This window comes from Mesoplodon densirostris, unplaced genomic scaffold, assembly GCF_025265405.1.
Source record: "Mesoplodon densirostris isolate mMesDen1 unplaced genomic scaffold, mMesDen1 primary haplotype scaffold_44, whole genome shotgun sequence".
NCBI classification, from domain to species: Eukaryota; Metazoa; Chordata; class Mammalia; order Artiodactyla; family Ziphiidae; genus Mesoplodon; species Mesoplodon densirostris.
This window is the reverse complement of record NW_026778198.1, coordinates 3,009,359-3,015,358: the sequence shown is the minus strand read 5'-3', so window position 1 is coordinate 3,015,358 and position 6,000 is coordinate 3,009,359.

Here is a 6,000-nt window from a genome sequence, read left to right as displayed (position 1 = left end):
GAATGCTCCATGGCCTTCTCATTCACGATGCTCCATGCCCTTGTCATCACAATGCGCCAAGACTCCTGTAATCACAATGCTCCATGCCCCTTTTCATCTCAATTCTCCATGAACCCTGGCATCACAATGCACTGTGCCCATCATCATAATGCTTCATGCTATTATCATCACAATGAAATCAAAATGCTCCATGACCTCTGTCATCACAATGCTCCAAATCCTTGTGATCAAAATGTTCCATAACACTTATCATCACAATGCCCCATGACGCTTGTCATCACAATTATCCATGGTCTTTTCATCACAATGCTCCATGACCTTTGTCATCACAATGCTCAATACCCTTGTCATCACAATGCTCCCTGACACTTGTCATCAGTATGCTCCTTGAACCCTGTCATGACAAGGCTCCATGCATTTTTCATCACAATGTTCCATGCCCTTGTCATCACAAAGCTCCATGATGCATGTCATCAGGACGCTCCATGGACTTCTCATCCCAATGCTCCATGCCCTTGTACTCACAATGCTCCTCGACCCCTGTAATCACAATGCTCCATGCCACTTTTCATCAGAATGTTCCATGAGACTTGTCATCACAAGGCTCCATGGTCTTCTCCTCACAATGCTCCAGTACCTTGTCATCACAATGCTCCATGACGCCTGTCATCACAATACTCCATGAACATTTTCATCCCAATGCTCCATGACCTTCTCATCACAATGCTTCATGATCCCTGTCATCACAATGATCCATGTCACCTGTCATCACAACGCTCCATGAACGCTGACAACACAATGGTCCGGGAGTCTTGTCATCACAATGCTCCATGTGCTTGTCATCACAATACTCTATGAACCTTGGGATCATATCGCTTCATGCCCTTCTCTTCTCTCTCTTGCCTTTCTGGTTTTTACAGATTTTCGGATGTCCCTTTTGACCGGTGGGAAGTGACAATTCTTTGTAGTGTGGATTTGCATTGCACGCTTGCTTGATTGGCCAAAAAGGGCATATGCGTTTTCTCCTGAATATATTCAGGAGAAAAGGCATACGCCGTTTTTGGCCAAGTTCATCATTGTCGAAGTTGTGATGCTTTTCCTGTGCTTTATAGGCGATTCCAATTTACCTCTTGAAATATGTTTTGTGCCATTCTGCCTCATTTTCAAGTCTGCTTTGTTGCCTTCCCTCAACAGATTTTTGGAAGAGAGTTATCCTTTATAACTCTGCAGGTTTGTGAATTGCTGTGCCCCTGAGCTCCAATTTTCAAATCCCATTTTTGGGAGCTGACCGCAAATCCACAATTTTGCTTCACGACCTATACTGGTTCCAGGCGTGGCTATACTGTTCCCTGTGGGTGGCTGAGGCTTTGGTTAATTCTTCTTCCTGACGTGAATTTAGAGTGACAAGTGCCCGTCCAAATGCCTACATCTACTCTCTGATTGGTTCTCCCTCTTCCCTTTCATCCTCTGCACAATTAGCAAACTTTGCAAACCAGGAGGATATAGGGGCTGGCTCTTCTAAGTTGGGATTTTGATAGTAAAGCAGTTTGAATGTCAAACTGAGCACAAGGAGAGGAAAAATTAGGAGACATGTAAAAACATTTCACCATCACTGGGTGTCCATTCTCTAGGTTTCCCATACATGTTATAACTGTAGTGATATTCCATTCTACCTGGAGATTTGGGACCCATGGAATGGTGGCATGCATTGCTACATTAAAGGGTATGCATTTTCTCTCCCAATCTCACCAGTCCTCTCAGTCCCAAGTGTCCAGCCTTATGTCTCATCCAGCTGTTTTTGCAGATAGGGTCATTCCAGGTATCATCAGAACCCCTGAAGGAATTGTGTAAGAATTTCGCTGTTTTTTTGTTTTGTTTTTGAAATTCATTTTTATGAGGTTGAACTGATTTTCACTGACGTGTTTATGCCGGTCTAGACACACTGGATTCCCTTACAGTGACATATCAATACATAGGTTTTAAGATTCTTACTAGTCAGATATATTCCTCTGCGGGGAATACGGGTTTTGAGTCCCGTTCACTGAGGAAGGTGTAGGTCTTTTCTATTCTTTATTTGGTTTATGGAATGGTACCTGTGCTAATATCAAACTCTGGTTTTATGCATCACCCCACCTCTCCTTTCCCCTTAAGAAGGCATAAGAGTGTTTTCTAAATGTGAGTCTGTTCTCTTTCTTAATTCAGTTCATGTGATGTGATATTGACATTCCCTCTGTAAGTGATATCTTATGATAAGGTTCTTTTTCTGTGTGACTAATTTCACTTAGAATCATCAAACTTAAATCCACTCATTATGCTGCTACTGGCCTTATGACATTGATTTCACATCTGAGTGATATTCCATTGTACAAATTTACCACAAGTTCTTTATGCATTTCTCTTTTTCCTGGGATATTTTAGGTGTACCGAAGTTGAGGTTCTTGTATGCAGAGCAGCCCTAATCTTTGGGGTGCATGTGTCTTGTCGATATTTAGTCTTCCCAAGTTATATGCCCATGAGTTGAAGTCCCCTTTGCTTGCGGGCTTTGTATTTTAGATGTTTTAGGAAACAGCATACACTTCTTCAGAGTGGCTCTTGGATATTTATACCCCACCCATCATCGTGACTAGGATCCCTGTTCTCCATGGCCTCTCCAGCATTTCTGGTTTGTACACATTTTTTGGATGGCCTTTCTGAGCAGTGGACATTGAGACTTCTTTGTTGTGCGGATTTGCATTTCCTGCTTGCTTGGTTGGCCAAAAACTCTGTATGTGTTTTTTTCCTGAAGATATTCACGAAAAAAACACATACACTCTTTTGCCCAACTGCATCATTTTAGAAATTCTGCTGCTTTTCATATGCTTTAAATGTGAGTACAATCTACCTTTTGAAATCTGTTTCCTGCAATTCTGCCTCTCATTCAGATCCTCTTCGTTGCCTTACCTGAATATATTTTTGGACATTGGTTATCATTTATATCTTTGCAGGTCTTTGAAATGTGTGCTCCTGAGCTCCATTTTGCAACTGGCTTTTTTGTGAGCTGGCCGCCAAAAATTTGATTGCTTCTGGCCCTATTCTGGTTCTGAGGAGGCAGGCTGAGCCTTTGGTTAATTCTTCTTCCTAATGGGAAATTAGAGTGACATGTGCCTGTCAAAACTCCTACAGCTAATCTCTCATTGGTTCCCCCTCTTCCCATTTATCCTCTGCAGAAATTGCAAACTGTGTGAAACAGGAGGTTAAAGGTGCTGATTCTCCAAGTGGGGAGATTGTTAGTAATGTGGCTGGAATGGCGAACCCCAGCACCAGGAGATCAAAAATGAGGTGCATTTTAGACACCTTTCCTGAGCATATGGTGTACATTCATCTCAGTTTCCCAGGCATGTTTTCGCTGTCAGAAGATTCCCTTGAACCTGCAGATTTGGGACCCATGGAATGGGTACCAGGAAGTATTACTTTAAAAGGTCTGCATTTCCTCACCCAGCCTCTCTAACATCTCTTAGCCTGCATAGCTTCCAGCCTTATATATCATCCTGCTGTGGGTCTACATTTGTTCAATCCATGTTACATCATAGACCTTCAACAAAAGTTGTAAGAATTTTTGTCTGTCTCACTGTTTTTATAAAATTTTTAAATTTATTTTTATATTGGTTACAGCTGATTTTCAAAGCTCTGTTTTTTGCTGCTGTACATCCACTTGATTCATGTACTGTGAGACAACAATAAATTATTTTTCAGATGCTTACGAGTCATATGTATTATTGTCCACTGACTTGAGTGGGCTGAGTGCAGTTCTTTGAGGTACCGTGTAGGCCTTGTCAGTTATTCAATTTGGTACTTGGAATGGAATCTTTGCTAATTTCAACATCCTGGATAATACCTCACCATTCCCCACCTTTCCCATTTAGCAGCCTTATGTCTATTTTCTACATATTTGACTATGTTTCTGTTTTGTAGTTTATTTCATGTGTAGCCATTTTTGATTCCACCTTTAAGTGACATCTTATGATATGTGTCTTTTTCTTTCTGACATATGTCACTTAGAATGATCGTATGTAACTCCTCCAGAGTTGTTACAACTGGCCTTATTTCATGGATTTCTGGATGAGTAATATTCCACTCTACATAAGTACCCCATCTCTTTTATCCATTTTTTCCTTCCAGGGACATTTAGGTTATATCTGAGTGGAGGCCCTTTTTAACAGAGAGGTGGTAAACGTTGGCGTGCCTGTTTTCTGTCCATTTTTGTTTTTCCCAAAGTATACGCCCATGAGTGCAAGTGCCCTATGCTCTGTAGCTCATCTTTTAGATGTTTTAGCAAACACAATACACTTCTCCAGAGTAGCCGTTGGCAAATTACATTTCCACTATCAGCCTCACAGGGCTCCCTTTTCTCCTCACCCTGTCCTGCATTTCTGGTGTTTACACTTTATGTGGATGGCCCTTCTGACTGATGTGAAGTGATACATTTTGTAGTATTGATTTTCAGTGCCCACCTGTTTGGTTGGATAAAAAGTGTGTGTGGACTTTACTTGAATATATTCAGAAAAAATGCATACGCCCTTTTGGGCCAACTGCATCCTTGGTGATGTTCAGCCCCTTTTCTTGTGCTTTAATGGGGAGTCCTTTCTACCTCTTCAAATCTGTTTCCTGCCACTCTCCCCTGCTTACAAGTCCTTTTCTGTGACTTACCTCAAGACATTTGTCGACGATAGATATTTTCAACTCTGCAGTTTCATGAATTTTAGTGCCCCTGAGTTCCATTATTCAACTTGTGTTTTTGGAAACTGGACACAAAACAGCAGGATTTCCTCTAGCCCTATTCTGTTTCCGTGGGCAATTCTAGCCTTTGATGAATTTGTCTTCCGGATTGGAAATTAGAGTGGCATGTGCCTGTCCGAACAACTAAGACTTGCCTCTAATTTTTTCTCATCCTTCCGCTTCATCCTCTGGACAAATTCCAAACTGTGTGCAACAGGATGTTGACGGTGCTGATATCCCCAAGTGAGGAGATTGTTAGGAAAGATGCTGGAGGGGTGAACCCGAGCACCAGGCGATGAGGAGATGAGGTGCCTTTTCCAAACTCTTTCCGATCAAACGGTGTACCATCCTCTAGGTGTGACAGGCATGTTTTAGCTGTAGGAAGGGTCCCGTGCATGTAAGGAGAACACCAGGGATTTTTCAAAAATCAGTGCCTCCCCGAACCCCAAACTGGGGAATTTTTAATCTACGGCTACACGTATGTCCATTAAGGGCCTTGGGAAATAGGCAGAGCCCAAACTTTAGATGATTGAAATCTTCAGGGTCAGAATCGCTCACCATCGGCCTTGTTTAGGTTACATTTTATCTGTCATTGATAGATGATGTCAATAAAAATATCGATTCTTTTTCAGATTATTTCCCCTTATAGGTTATTGCAAAATATTCAGTGTAGTTCCCTGTGCTATACAGTAGTTACTTGTTGATAATCTATTTTATACATAGCAGTGTGTATGTGTTAATCCCAAACTGTTAATTTATCCCTTCTCCTACCTTTCCCCTTTGGTAATAATAAATTATAAGATTTTATACTTCTCAGAAATGGGGGAGCTGAAAGAGAGGTATCCTTTTCAATGGAAAAGCATTCAAAACAAGATTGAAGCTTCAGCCAAGAGTATTCGATGTACATCCATGGAAATAAATCACTTCATTTCTCTAATGTTGACCTGACAAATAAGACAGACGTCTTCACTGAACTTGCTTATAGTAAAGTGATGGAAATATCAAAGGTAAGTCTTAGAAACATCTTATTTTACCCGAGCATTATACACTGCTCTATGTTAACTACAGTTTGCCTCACACATCTGTTCATTGAAGTTACAATGTTCTCAATTTCTGTTACTGATCCTCCAGAGTGGACCCCAACAGGAGTCCCCATGCCCAGTGTCATTGGAGCCAACAGGTCAAGACTGAGTTTGGATCAGAAGCAAAGGAAATATTATTTTGAAAACAGAATGGAGAGGTGAG